This window comes from Panthera tigris, chromosome D1 (assembly GCF_018350195.1).
Source record: "Panthera tigris isolate Pti1 chromosome D1, P.tigris_Pti1_mat1.1, whole genome shotgun sequence".
NCBI classification, from domain to species: domain Eukaryota; kingdom Metazoa; phylum Chordata; class Mammalia; order Carnivora; family Felidae; genus Panthera; species Panthera tigris.
In genome coordinates this window covers 17,399,697-17,414,387 of record NC_056669.1, presented here as the reverse complement: position 1 = coordinate 17,414,387, position 14,691 = coordinate 17,399,697, and the positions used below count along the sequence as shown (strand labels likewise).

General features: G+C 48.6%; 1 long non-coding RNA gene across 5 annotated transcripts in view; it reads right to left on the bottom strand.

Annotated features, from left to right (window-relative positions):
- The window catches only part of LOC122231293, a 41,107-nt gene that overhangs the window by 8,216 nt on the left and 18,200 nt on the right, over nucleotides 1-14,691 (bottom strand). For 2 of the 5 annotated variants that reach the window (XR_006208483.1, XR_006208485.1), the window contains exon 4: nucleotides 1,385-1,531. This is a non-coding gene — a long non-coding RNA (uncharacterized LOC122231293). The other 3 variants (XR_006208484.1, XR_006208482.1, XR_006208481.1) reach the window with 3 other exon arrangements.

The following is a 14,691-nucleotide window of genomic DNA, read 5'->3' as shown; positions in this document are numbered from 1 at the left end:
CGAGTCCTGCCATGGGGCGTGGAAGCAGGGAAGGCGCATTTGGCGACAGGGCCCCAGAGACAGCTCCTTGCCTGTCCGTCCTCCTGGGAGGCAGCATGCTGTCCTGGATCTGAATCCTGACCCCGGCAGTTAGTGGCTGGGTCAGTAGAACTAGTTACTTATTCTTCCTGGTCCTCAGTTTTCTCCTCTGTGAAGTGGGGCTGCCCCCTGGGGTTTTTGTGAGGATCAGAGGAAGGGAAACTAGGAAAGGGTCACCACGGTGACCGACACCTTGTATCACCTGGTAAATAGGTGCTCAGCGAACGGGCATGGAGGACCGGACAGAGGGAGGCCCCTCCCCATCCCCCTGCTCTTGCTGCTGGTGGAGACAGAGTCCAACCTCCCCCATCTAGGGAGGGACCTGCTTGTCCCACAAGACCACCCGACTCTGGTTCCTGGGGCCCTCCCTCCCCCGTGTCGGGCAGGCGGCCAGGGGCCCTCCCAGTCGCGTCTGGCAGGGGTGCCAAACTGTAAGAACGGAGGCTAATTCTTGTCTTCCCCGAGTGCAGGGCGGGCCACTACATGCACGGGTGGCCGAGGTAATTAATTTACACATTTCATCCTGCTTAGACTAATAAGCTTCTATATCCTCCTTCTCCACTGAGTCTGAGCCTCCGTGCCGGGCCTGCCAGAGACGTTTCACCCGGCAGTGACGAGACCAGGCTCCAAGAAAGGCGGTGAAGGGAAGCCGGTGAAGGGGGAGTAACACGGAGCGGATTCTGCTGTTTTGTTAAGAAAGGGGGAAATGCACCCGCAGATCTGCTTGGAGGTTCGAGCCTGGAGGCTTACGCCCGCCACGGGCTGCCCCGGGGGGGAGCCGAGGCCCTGCAAAGCAGGCCAGATCCTTCTCTACTTTTTGAGTCTCAAATGCTGCGAATGTATCTCATACTCAGAATTCATCGGCTGTCCACAAATCAATACGCGTGTAATGCAAACAGCCCATCTGTGTAGCCCGCGTTCGTTGGCTCCCCCGCGCGCCTGAGAACGAGGGTGCAGGAGAGTAAGTCCTGTCACTCTCTTCAAAGAGTGAGAGGTGGGGGTACGAGGCCATCCTTGAAGACCATAACCAGTGGTGACTGCAACGCCCAGAAGCCCAGGCTTGTGGGGCTCAGGGAGGAATCCGAGTGGAGTTCGGGGCTTCCTGGAGGAGGAAGGCTTGAGCCATTCTGAAGGTAGGGTAGGAGTTGACCAGATGGAGAGGAGAGGAAGACCTGGATGGAGCCGACAAGTGAGTTGCAATTCTGATTGTTAAAATGTGGGTTGCACTTGGGCCCCGGCACCCGCACCCATAACGTGGGGAGAATTTGCTGGGGGAGCCCCTACAATGATCACCAACCCCTCTCACCGGCCTGGAGTCTTTGGTGGGAGCTTAAGGATCCGGGTCTGTGCTGGCTGCAGAGACACTTTCTTGTTAGCTGAGGACACAGGGCCAGCTCCTTCCGGCTGCTTCCCCCTACTTATGGATTCCATTTGTACGCTCCGATTCCAAATCCTGCAGGATTTAATATCCACTCTGTAATCTACTGGCACCAATAGGTATTATCTAACTAAACCTTAAATTGAAAATGCTAGGCTTCCATTTTCCCCCACGCCGTCGGGAGAAGTCGGGGCTCGCTACGTCTGATGTAATTTACTCTTGTGCTAATTAAACTGTGTCACATTGCTGTCCTCGCAGGCACGAAGCTGGCTCCCACCCCCCGCCCCCCGCCACGCCTCACGATGCAGCCCCGGGGTGGACGAGGCCAGGCAGGGAATTGGGCTGGCCAATCTGGGGGCTGCAAGACTGGCCCCGCGTCTACCCCAAGTATCTCGCGCTTTAAGCCCATTTCACTTCGTGAGAGGTTAACAGTTTACTTTCTGTTAATGGGCATTCATTCATGCACGCACACACTCATTCAATCACTTGTGCATTTATTAAGCACTCACGGAAGGCATGGAAATAAAAGATGCTAGACACACAGTCAAGGCGCCTCTTACCCACCCAGCCCCCCCGACCCCCCCCGCCATTCGCCATGACGGTTCTATATGATGCCAATTCCCAGGCCACCCCAGCTCACAGAAGAACTCGAGGCGGGGAGGAGGAAGAACAGATAATGTCAAAGATGCTTTCTCTTCAGCAGACATAAAATGACGGTTTTCAAGAAATTAAGCTTATTGAGACCGTTGAAGATCCACATGCAGTGGTAATTCACATGCAGTGGATTCACGAAGGGATCCCATGTTGCCCCCGCTAACACCATCTTGCAGAACCTACGTACGATATCGCAACCCAGGATACTGGCACCGATGCGGTCCAGGCACAGAGCATTTCCTTGGTTTCCATCCTTTCCACGAGGATGTCTCCTGTTGCCCTTCTGTAGACATCCTCACCTCCCCTTCCTCCCCTTCCCTGAGGGGTTGCCCCTGATCTGTTCTCCCTTTCTTTCATTTTGTTATTTCACAATGCCAAATACGTAGTGACCTTTGCAAGTCGGCCTGAGTGACTCATGTGACGCGGCAAGGTAAGCATCACTCCACGTGTTACAGAAACGCAAGTTGAGGCCGGGGCAGTGAGGTAACGGGCAGAAGCAGGATTCAAGCCCGGTTCATCCTGAGTCCCAGACCTGGCTCGCCGTGGCCACCCTGACTTGCAGGTGGCATTGGAACCGATGACTCTCAGTGCTCCCCCTGTCAGGGGGAGTCCCCTCGGCATCCAGCACATGGCCGGAGGTCCTGGCCCTGGATTGTTGGGGGGTCTCAGTCCCAGACGCGGGAGGGAGCAGTCCCCAGCCTGTGCCTCCCAGCCTGGCTTCTCAAGGGCAGACAGAAGGGGGCCCTGCCCTGGGCCCCCTGCTGTGGTGAAGGGCTCAGGCAGGATGATTCCTGGAAACAGACCTTCCACCTTGTCCGGAGGGGCCCCAGTGGACTCAGGTGCTGTCTCCTGCCTGACATCGTGACGGGCTGGTTGCACTCCTCAGGACGGGGGGGAAGGGAGGCTCACGCCCTGAAGTCACCTCCCCCCTGCGGCTCTCTGAGTGCTCTCCAAGCCTCACATCCCGAGACTGGGTCTCATGGCCCTCTAGTCAGGTCAGACTCAGGGCCACAACTGGTCAGCTCAGAGGCAATGTCACTTGCGGAGCTAACCAAGCGTGGGATTGTTCAGATTGCTGGAAGGAGCGGCTCCCCCGTGTGCACCCCTCCCGTCTGCCAGCTGTCACCTGGGTCCTGCTCCTGCCATACCCTGACCCAGTGGCTGATGGGGGGTTACCAAGCCAGGACCCACAGCTCCCATATCACTGTAACAAGAGCTTCGTCTCTATGAGGAGGACTTAGATCCTGCTCCCTAGGGAGGGGGGTCTGGCTCTTTCTGTACCCAGTAGGGGGTGGTCATTCCCCAGACTCAGCCCTGCGGTCCCTGGGCTTGTGCCTGAGGACATGAGTTGGCCTGGGGTGGGCTGTAGACTAGGGCTGGAGATAGCAGGGGTGACCCAAGCCCCTGGGCATCAGAGTAGGGCCAGGGCCAATGGCAAGGAGGTGTGATAAGAGGCAGACAATGTCTACTCAATGCAAGAATCTTGCAGTAACTAGAACTATCCAACAGTCGAGCAGACTCCTTGGTGAGGTAGTAAGTTCCCTGGCGGTGAAGGCATTCGCTCATTCAGTCAACACACATTGATTGTCTCCCTTGGGAAGGCCATCCGCCATTGTGGCTCTCGGCTTGGAATCACTCACCTTTAGCAAGTTCTCTGTGCCCCACTTGCCTCACCTGCAAAATGGGAGTAATAACGGTCCCTCACCTGTCTCAGCAGAACCCGACCCTGCTTCCCATGATGCTCCACCACACCACCCTCCTGCTTTGTACCTGGCAACACGGCAGGGGCGACTCCCGTCAAAGCGCTCTCATTTCACCCTCGGGGCAAATGTCTGCATAAGTGGGAAGGGCTATCAGTCAGCCCAACTCACAGGCGGGCGAGAAAACAGAGTCGGGATGGGTCTCTGAACACTCAGAGCACCTGCCTCCTGTGGGCTTTAGAGCAGCCGGTGGGTGGGTCTGGGCAAGATCGAAAGTGGCTGAGGCCAGACCCCCACGCCCCTCCCCGCTCCCACGGGCAGAAGGAAACTGGAGGCTTCTCCGCCGGGGGACGGTGGCTACACATCAAAAGGGCATCACACAAGCACTCTTGATAAACAGCAGGTAGCCCCGCTCCCACTAGCTAACAGGATTAATCTAAATGCACACAGACGCAGCTGGGCAAAATCAAAACACAGAACCCGGGCTAAAGTACAGCACTTAACGGGGAGCCCTCGGAGCCTCGCGACACGTCGCCTGACTTGCTCGCCCACCACAGGGGTGAGGACGGCAGGAGGCGGCCACGTGTGATGGCTATGTGTGGCATGGAGGTCAAGGGGACCCTGGAGGGGAGCCGGGGACCGGGGAAGTCAGGCAGCCACAGAGGGGGGGTAGGGCATTCTCGGAGGGCTCAGAGTGTCAGCTGGGTGGGTACATCCTGAAAGGTGGAGGCAGCTGGCGTGCCCTGAAGAAGCGGAGAGCCCCTGAGTGCTCCTGTGACCAGCACACCCACCTGCCAAGTTCTGCCTGACGAGAGGGTCCCATCCCGGGGAACCCTACCCGAGGGCAGTCACAAAAAGAGAAGCAAGGTCTTCGGGTGGCTCTGCCTGGTGGTCTGGCCTCCTGAGCCTTATTCCGGCCTCCACGGTGAAGGAAGGGAGGGAAACTCGTTACCAGATAACTACATTCAAGCCTCACTATGACTATTATAGCCCACTTTACAGAAGAGGAAACTGAGGCAGAGTTAGCTGTCAGATCAGCCGGGACCCAGAGCCTGTGCTCCTGGCACTGCTCCAAGCTTCCTCCCAAATCATCACTTCAGTCAGAAGCAGATCTTTTGTCCTGGGCACTTGCCTTGAGCTCAAATCAGCTCCAAAGCCAAGGTCAGAGCAGAAGCTTCTAAACTTCCGGGGTCTAGATCCATGCTTCCCTCCGCTTCAGCTCAGGACACCCATCACCTTGGTGACGTCCTCTGGCTCTCTGGTGATGCTGGCTGTTGTGGGCCTGGAAGCCCCTGGGATGGGACTCCAGGGGAGAGTGAGAAAGACCATGGAAATGACTTTCTGAGTCCCTCAATCTGGGCAGGAACTGGGGGAGGGTGGTTCACCACATCCATCCCTCAGCCTCTAGTTGGCAGGCAAACCAAGGACATATCCCCCTTTCCTCAAATCTTAGGAATGAGAAAGCCAGGGTGCCTGGGTGGCTCAGTTGCTTAAGCTTCTGACTTCGGCTCAGGTCATGATCTCATGGTTCGCGGGTTCAGGCCCCGTGTCGGGCTCTCTGCTGTCAGCATAGAGCTCCTGTCTCTGCTTTCTGCTTCAGATCCTCCCTCTCTCTCCCTCTCTCTCTCTCATAAATGAACAACAACAGGGGAGGAGCCAAGGTGGCGGAACAGCATGGAAGTTTTTTAGGTGTCTCGCGTCCCCAAAATACAGCCAGACCAACACTAAACCATCCTGCACACCTAGAAAACTGGTTTGAGGAAGGACACAACAATCTGCACAACCTGAACCACACAACTCAGCAGGTACACAGCGCGGAGAGGTGAACTTGGGAAGAGAGAAGCCGCGGAGGGCAGGGAGGTGTTTTGCGTGTGGAGAGAGGATGGAGACGGGGGTGGGGGGGTGGGGGGGGGTGGGAAGGAGAATATGGGAAAAGCACCCCCCCTGCAAAAGCAGCTGGAGAGAAAGTGGAAAAGTGGAAACAGCCGCAGGGACTGAACTAAAAAGGGAGAAAGGAGAGGGTTTCAATTCCATTAAGACTATAAACGGGGAGCACAGAGTCTGAAACTCCACAGCTGGTACCTGGTGGTGCTCTGGTGGGAAGGGCGAATCCCCAGGAGCAGAGCGGGGTCCAGGGTTCAGGCCACACGGGGAGAGGTGGTTCCCCTGCTGGGAGGACACCTGGCAGAGGCTGTGTGGCTCCCCCACCCCCAAAGGCAAGGCCCCAGTGGCCCCGGGAGAACAACCACATTCACCGGTGCTGGTACAAGGTCGTTGTGGGTGAAGCCTGGTGCCGGATGAGTGTTGTGATTTTCCATAGTCCCTGAAATGCTGCTGCTACACTGTCTCGCAAACTCTTTCTGGGACGGGCTGGCCCCCGGCTGCAGTCTCTGGGCAGCAGCAGCACGGTCCTGCCAACGTTCCTGGGTGCGGCCGGCACCCGGCCATTGCTCGGTGAGACCCTCCAGCAGACGGGCAGAACGGGTCAAAGCTGCAGCTTCTCAGAAGTAAGGAGTCCGGGGGCACCTGGGTGGCTCAGTTGGTTGAGCGTCCGGCTTCAGCTCAGGTCATGATCTCACAGTCTGCGAGTTCGAGCCCCGCATCGGGCTCTGTGCTGATAGCTCAGAGCCTGGAGCCTGCTTCAGATTCTGTGTCCCCGTCTCTCTCTTTCCCTCCCCCACTCATGCTCTGTCTCTGTCAGAAATAAATAAACATTAAAAAAATTAAAAAAAAAAAAAAAGAAGTAAGGAGTCGGGAAACACGGCCGCATCTGAGACAAAACTCGGGAGGGAGGTGCTGCCTGGGGCTTGGTCACGAACCATGTAAAAGCGGGGAGTAGATGGAAGCCGAAGACAAAGGACGGGTGCGCGATTGCTGATCGGGGAGAACAGAATTCAGATACTACAGACCGGGTGGCTGGGTGACGCCATTTAACCGCTCCCGCGCATGCGCATACGCACCTACGCGCGCCACAACGATCTGCCCCAGTAAGCTAAGCAGCGCCATCTAGTGGAGAGTGGAGCCCATTACACTAAGCCCAGCCCAACTGGGCCAACCTTGTTCTTCAGGAACACAAGTCTCTCCGCCTGCTTAGTTTATGGACAATAAAGCATTTCATAGTTTGACATCTAGGGGAAAACGAAGTCATGTTTCAGTCTGTTCGCTGGTCCACCTATTCAATTTTCTTTCTTTTTTTTCTCTTTTTTGTTTCTTTTCATTTTCTTGAGTACAGAAAGAGAAAAAATTCATTTTTATTTTCAATTTCTATTAAAAACATTTTTGTTTGTTTTTTCTACTATATTTTTTACTTTTGTGTATATTTTTTCAAATTCCATTTTACTTCCATCATTTCATTTTAGTCTATTTCAGTGTATTCATTTTTTCAAATTTTCAAACAATTTTCTTTTTTTTTCTTTCCCCTTTTTTCTCTAATCTGTCAAGTCCCTTTCAACATCCAGACCAAAACACACCTACGATCTAGCATCATTTATTCAACTTCTGTGTGTGTGTGTTTTAATTTTTTAATTTTAATATTTTTTAATTTTAATTTTTTAATTTTAATTTTTAATTTGTTTTACCTCATTAATTCATTTTCTTCCTTCAAAATCATGAAATGAAGGAATTCACCCCAAAAGAAAGAGCAGGAAGAAACGACAGCCAGGAATTTAACCAACACAGATACAGGCAAGATGTCTGAACCAGAATTTAGAATCACGATAATAAGAATACTAGCTGGAGTTGAAAATAGATTAGAATCCCTTTCTGCAGAGATAAAAGAAATAAAAGCTAGTCAGGATGAACTTTAAAAAAATGCTGTAACTGAGCTGCAATCTCAAATGGATTCCACGGCTACAAGGATGGATGAGGCAGAACAGAGAATCAGTGATATAGAGGACAAATTTATGGAGAATAATGAAGCAGAAACAAAGAGGGAGATTAAGGCAAAAAAGCATGATTTAAGAATTAGAGAAATCAGTGACTCATTTAAAAGGAACAACATCAGAAACATAGGGGTCCCAGAAGAGGAAGAGAGAGAAATAGGGGTAGAAGGGTTATATGAACAAATCATAGCAGAAAACTTTCCTAACCTGGGGAAAGACGCAGACATCAAAATCCAGGACGCACAGAGGACTCCCATCAGATTCAACAAAAACTGACCATCAACAAGGCATATCATGGTCAAATTCACAAAACACTCAGGCAAGGACAGAACTATGAAAGCAGCAAGGGAAAAAAGTCCCTAACCTACAAGGGAAGACAGATCAGGTTTGCAGCAGACCTATCCACAGAAACTTGGCAGGCCAGAAAGGAGTGGCAGGATATATTCAGTGTGCTAAATCAGAAAAATATGCGGCCAAGAATTCTTTATCCAGCAAGGCTGTCATTCAAAATAGAAGGAGAGATTAAAAGTTTCCCAGACAAACAAAAATTAAAGGAGTCTGTGACCACTAAACCAGCCCTGCAAGAAATTTTAAGGGGGACTCTCTGAGGGGAGAAAAGATGAAAAAAAAACCCAACCAAACAAACAAATAAATAGAGACCAAAAGCAACAAAGACTAGAAAGGACCAGCGAACACCACTAGAAACTCCAACTCTACAAGCAACATAATGGCAATAAATTCATATCTTTCAGTGCTCACTCTAAACGTCAGTGGACTAAATGCTCCAATCAAAAGACATAGGGTAACAGAATGGATAAAAAAACAAGATCCATCTATATGCTGTTTACAAGAGACCCACTTTAGACCTAAAGACACCTTCAGATTGAAAGTAAGGGTATGGAGAACAACATGGTCAACAAAGTAAGGGTATGGAGAACAACATGATGGTCAACAAAAGAAAGGCGGAGTAGCCATACTTATATCAGACAATCTAGACTTCAAAAGACTGTATCAAGAGATGCAGAAGGGCATTATATCATAATCAAGGGGTCTATCCACCAGGAAGACCTAACAATTGTAAACATTAATGCGCCAAATGTGAAGCACCCAAACATATAAATCAATTAATCACAAACATAAAGAAACTCATTGACAGTAATACCATAATAGTAGGGGACTTCAACACCCCACTCACAGCAATGGACAGATCATCTAATCAAAAAATCAACAAGGAAACAATGGCTTTGAGTGACACACTGGACCAGAAGGACTTAACAGATATATTCAGAGCATTTCACCCTAAAGCAGAAGAATATACATTCTTCTCCAGTGCACATGGAACATTCTCCAGAAGAGATCACATACTGGGACACAAATCAGCCCTCAACAAGTACAAAAAGATCAAGATCATACTGTGCATATTTTCAGACCACAACGCTATGAAACTTGAAATCAACCACAAGAAAAAATTTGGAAAGGTAACAAATATTTGGAGACTAAAAAACACCCTACTAAAGAATGAATGGGCTAACCAAGAAGTTAAAGAGGAAATTAAAAAGTTCTTGGACACCAATGAAAATGATAATACCACAACCCCAAACCTCTGGGACGCAGCAAAGGCAGTCATAAGAGGAAAGTATATAGCAATCCAGGCCTTCCTAAAGAAGGAAGAAAGATCTCAGATACACAACCTAACCTTATGCCTTAAAGAGCTGGAAAAAGAACAGCAAATAAAATCGAAAACCAGCAGAAGACAGGAAATAATAAAGATTAGAGCAGAAATTAATGTTATCGAAACCAAAAAAAAAAAAACACAAAAAAACAAAAAAACCCCAAAAAACCAGTAGAACAGATCAATGAAGCCAGAAGCTGGTTCTTTGAAAGAATTAACAAAATTTATAAACCACTAGCCAGTTTGATCAAAAAGAAAAAGGAAAGGACCCAAATAAATAAAATCAAGAATGAAAGAGGAGAGATCGCAACAAACATAGCAGAAATAAAAACAATAATAAGAGAATATTATGAGCAATTATATGCCAATAAAATGGGCAATCTGGAAGAAATGGACAAATTCCTAGAAACATATAAACTACCAAAACTGAAACAGGAAGACAGAAAATTTGAACAGACCCATAACCAGTAAAGAAATCGAATTAGTAATAAAAAATCTCCCAAAAACCAAGAGTCCAGGGCCGGATGGCTTTCCAGGGGAATTCTACCAAACACTTAAGGAAGAGTTAACACCGATTCTCTTTAAGGTGTTCCAAAAAATAGAAATGGATGGAAAACTTCCAAACACTTTCTATGAAGCCAGCATTACCTTGATTCCAAAACCAGACAGAGACCCCACTAAAACGGTGAACTATAGGCCAATTTCCCTGATGAACATGGATGCAAAAATCCCCAACAAGATATTAGCCAACCAGATCCAACAATACATTAAAAAAATTATTCACCACAACCAACTGGGAATTATACCTGGGGTGCAGGGCTGGTTCAATATCCGCAAAACAATCAATGTGATTCATCACATCAATAAAAGAAAGGACAAGAACCATATAATCCTCTCAATAGATGCAGAGAAAGCATTTGACAAATACAGCATCCTTTCTTGATAAAAATCCTCAAGAAAGTAGGGATAGAAGGATTATACCTCAAGATCATAAAAGCCATATATGAAAGACCCAATGCTAATATCATCCTCAATGGGGAAGAACTGAGAGTTTTCCCCCTAAGGTCAGGAACAAGACAAGGATGTCCACTCTTGCCACTGTTATTTAACATAGTATTGGAAGTCTTAGCCTCTGCAATCAGACAACACAAAGAAATAAAAGGCATCCAAATCGGCCAGGAGGAGGTCAAACTTTCACTCTTCACAGATGACATGGTTCTCTATATGGAAAACCCAAAAGATTCCACCAAAAAGCTGGTAGAACTGATTCATGAATTCAGCAAAGTTGCAGGATATAAAATCAATGCACGGAAATCGGTTGCATTCCCATACACCAACAATGAAGCGACAGAAAGAGAAATCAAGGAATCGATCCCATTTACAGTTGCACCAAAACCCGTAAAATACCTAGGAATAAATCTAACCAAAGAGGTGAAAAATCTATACACTGAAAACTATAGAAATCTTATGAAAGAAAATTGAAGAAGACACACAAAAATGGAAAAAGATTCCATGCTCCTGGATAGGAAGAACAAACATTGTTAAAATGTCAATACTACCCAAAGCAGTCTACATATTCAATGCAATCCCTATCAAAATAACACCAGCATTCTTCACAGAGCTAGAACAAACAATCTTAAAATTTGTATGGAACCAGAAAAGACCCAGAATAGCCAAAGCAATCTTGAAAAAGAAAACCAAAGCAGGAGGCATCACAATCCCAGACTTCAAGCTGTACTACAAAGCTGTAATCATCAAGACAGTATGGTACTGGCACAAGAACAGACACTCAGATCAATGGAACAGAATAGAGAATGCAGAAATGGACCCACACATGTATGGCCAACTAATCTTTGACAAAGCAGGAAAGACTATCCAATGGAATAAAGACAGTCTCTTCAGCAAGTGGTGCTGGGAAAACTGGACAGCGACATGCAGAAGAATGAACCTGGACCACTTTCTTACACTATACACAAAAATAAACTCAAAATGGATGAAACACCTCAATGTAAGACAGGAAGACATCAAAATCCTCGAGGAGAAAGCAGGCAAAAACCTCTTTGATCTTGGCCGCAGCAACTTCTTACTCAACACATCTCTGGAAGCATGGGAAACAAAAGCAAAAATGAACTATTGGGACCTCATCAAAATAAAAAGCTTCTGCACAGCGAAGGAAACAGTCAGCAAAACTAAAAGGCAACCGACAGAATGGGAGAAGATATTTGCAAACGACATATCAGATAAAAGGTTAGTATCCAAAATCTGTAAAGAACTTATCAAACTCAACACCCAAAAACCAAATAATCCAGTGAAGAAATGGGCAAAAGACATGAATAGACACTTCTCCCAAGAAGACATCCAGATGGCCAACCGACAGAGGAAAAAATGTTCCACATCACTCATCATCAGGGAAATACAAATCAAACCCACAATGAGATACCACCTCACACCTATCAGAATGGCTAACATGAACAACTTAGGCAACAACAGATGTTGGCCAGGATGCGGAGAAGAAGGATCTCTTTTGCACTGATGGTGGGGATGCAACCTGGTACAGCCACTCTGGAAAACAGTATGGAGGTTCCTCAAAAAATTAAAAATAGAGCTATCCTACGACCCAGCAATTGCACTACTAGATATTTATCCAAGGGATACAGCATCCTTCAAAGGGACACATGCACCCCAATGTTTATAGCAGCGCTATCAACGATAGCCAAAGTATGGAAAGAGCCCAAATGTCCATTGATGAAGGAATGGATAAAGAAAATGTGGTATATAGATACAATGGAGTATTACTCGGCAATCAAAAAGAATGAAATCTTGTCATTTGCAACTACGTGGATGGAACTGGAGGGTATTATGCTAAGCGAAATTAGTCAGAGAAAGACAAATATCATATGACTTCACTCATGTGAGAACTTTAAGACACAGAACAGGTGAACATAAGGGAAGGGAAACAAAAATAATATAAAAACAGGGACGGGGACAAAACATAAGAGACTCTTAAATATGGAGAACAAACAGAGGGTTACTGAAGGGGGTGTGGGAGGGGGGATGGGCTAAATGGATAAGGGGCATTAAGGAATCTACTCCTGAAATCATTGTTGCACTATATGCTAACTAACTTGGATGTAAATTAAAAAAATAAAATTTTAAAAAATTTTAAAAAATAAACAACAACAAAGGAATGAGAAAGCCAATTGCTGACGTCAATTGAGCACTTACTCTGTTCTGGGAATTTGCTGAGCTCCTTGATCCATTATCTCTCCTAATGCGTCCAATGACCACAGCAGCTGGGGACTGCTTGTATTACCCCCGTTATACTGGGGAAGTAGCTGAGGCCACACCACTCGTAAGCAGCACATTTGGGAGCCAAACCTGGACCCCCAAATCCTGTGATACCTTCACCTTCCTGGGAATCAGCTTGTTTCCTGTTTCCCAGCGTCTTCAGTTGAGGCAGCGGAAAGGGAAAACGTGGGTTCTCATTCTTGCTCCCCCAAACTACGTGGTTCCGTGGCCTGGGGCAGCCCCTTTACCTCTATAAATGGAAAATTCCCGGTTTATAAAACCAGGGGAAAGATCTCTGCCTTACCTGCATTGCTGCCTTGTTGTGGGGATCAAATAAGAAAAATACACATGACTGGGGTTTTCATGCTGTGAGACGCTACATAAACATTAGTTATTATTCCACACCCCAGAGCAAGCATGTTCCTGAGCGCAGTGTGACTTTTTTGTTTTTGTTTTTGATTTTACTAACACTGTCAGGAATGATAATTGCTAATAACGATCCCATTGCTTATGTACACACCTCTGCATGGGGACCTCAATGCTTCTGGGGACACTGTCTCTGCACAGGGCCTAAGAGGAGGGGCTAGTGCTCCCCATTTTGCAGTGGGGTAAACTGAGTCCCCCAGTGAGAACAAAGAGCTGACTAAGGTCCCCAGCCCTCCAGGAGAATGTTTTAGGCTCAGAATCTGGGATTTCGAGAATCTTCTCCCTCCAGCTGTGAGGGCTCCCAGGCTGCTCCTGAGAGTGATTTATGGCAGAAATTTGCAGAGTGAGTGCTGTATCAGCGCTTCTTTCCCCTCCTAACCTTCCCACGTTGGTGTCTGCCTCCCTTTATCGGCTGCTCACCCCTGCTTCTCCCTGCCTGCTGCTCTCCTCCCACTGCTTCTCCCCTCTAGGAGTTGCCCAAGGCTGAGCTGGGCCTCATTTCAGCTCCTTTCTAGAGCTGAGCTGTCACTAGCGGCCAGGAAATTTGAGCGTGGGGTGGGCAGGTGGGGGAGAGCAGGATGAAGAAGCTCCCTCCCCTCGCCCCCACCCTACCGCCAGCCCCAGGCCCAGGCAGGCATGCTCCCTGTGGTCCCAGGTGATCTTCCACGAGGCAGGAAGGGGACCTGGAGGCAGAAAAGCCAAGTCACTTACTTGTGTTCAGTAACTGTTCAATAGCAGAGCCAACTCTGAGCCTTAGGGTCTGTGGGACCCCCCGGCCCACATGTTCCTCCATCCCCAAGGTGGTTAAAGTACAGACACCAGGGGAGTGAGCACAGCTGCCCCACTCAGGGCCACACAGAGCCCTGTGTGAAGGTCCTGGTGCTTGGCTGGGACCTCACACTGTAAGGTGTGAGTTACCGGAACCCAGACCCCAAGTCCCCCTGGGGGAACGAGCTTTTGGACGGAGGAGTAGGGAACAGGGGGCTAAAAGCAGACGTTGGGTCCTTCTTCCCAAGCTTTCATCAGGGCTGGTGAGGCAGGAGACCAAGGACTTCTGGGAAGGCAAACAGGACCAGCGAGTGGGTGCTCCTCAGGCAAATAGGCAGATCATTAAATAGTGAAAAAACAATAACAACCAAAAGCCAAATATTAAATTCATGGAAGCCAAGGATTTATTGTATTATTAACTCATTTCTTGTAACATGAAGAAACTGGAAACTCAGAGAAGTTTTTTAACCTGCCCACGGTCACACAGCTAATGGAATCAGAAAAGACAGCGGTGGGCTGGGGGCTCTCCTTTCTGTGCTTACAAGCCAGGGTGTAGACCACTTTCCGGCCAGACCCAGACTACACTCTCTCTGCTGCCCTCACCTGTTTCAGGGTCCAGAACCCAAGGACGCCTGCTCTGCCCTCAGCTTCTAAGCTGGGCGAAAACTGAGTGACCGCACTTTGGCCACCATTCGGCCTCTTGGCTGTTCAGGATGACACAGCGCTCTCCCTTCACGTCCAGGACCTGGGTGGGCCTGGGGAGGCTTGGGAGGGCCCGGCCTTGCCACCAAAACTCTCATTTCTGGGGCCCCGAAGGTCATTTGGGCCTTTTGGAGGCACTGGTGC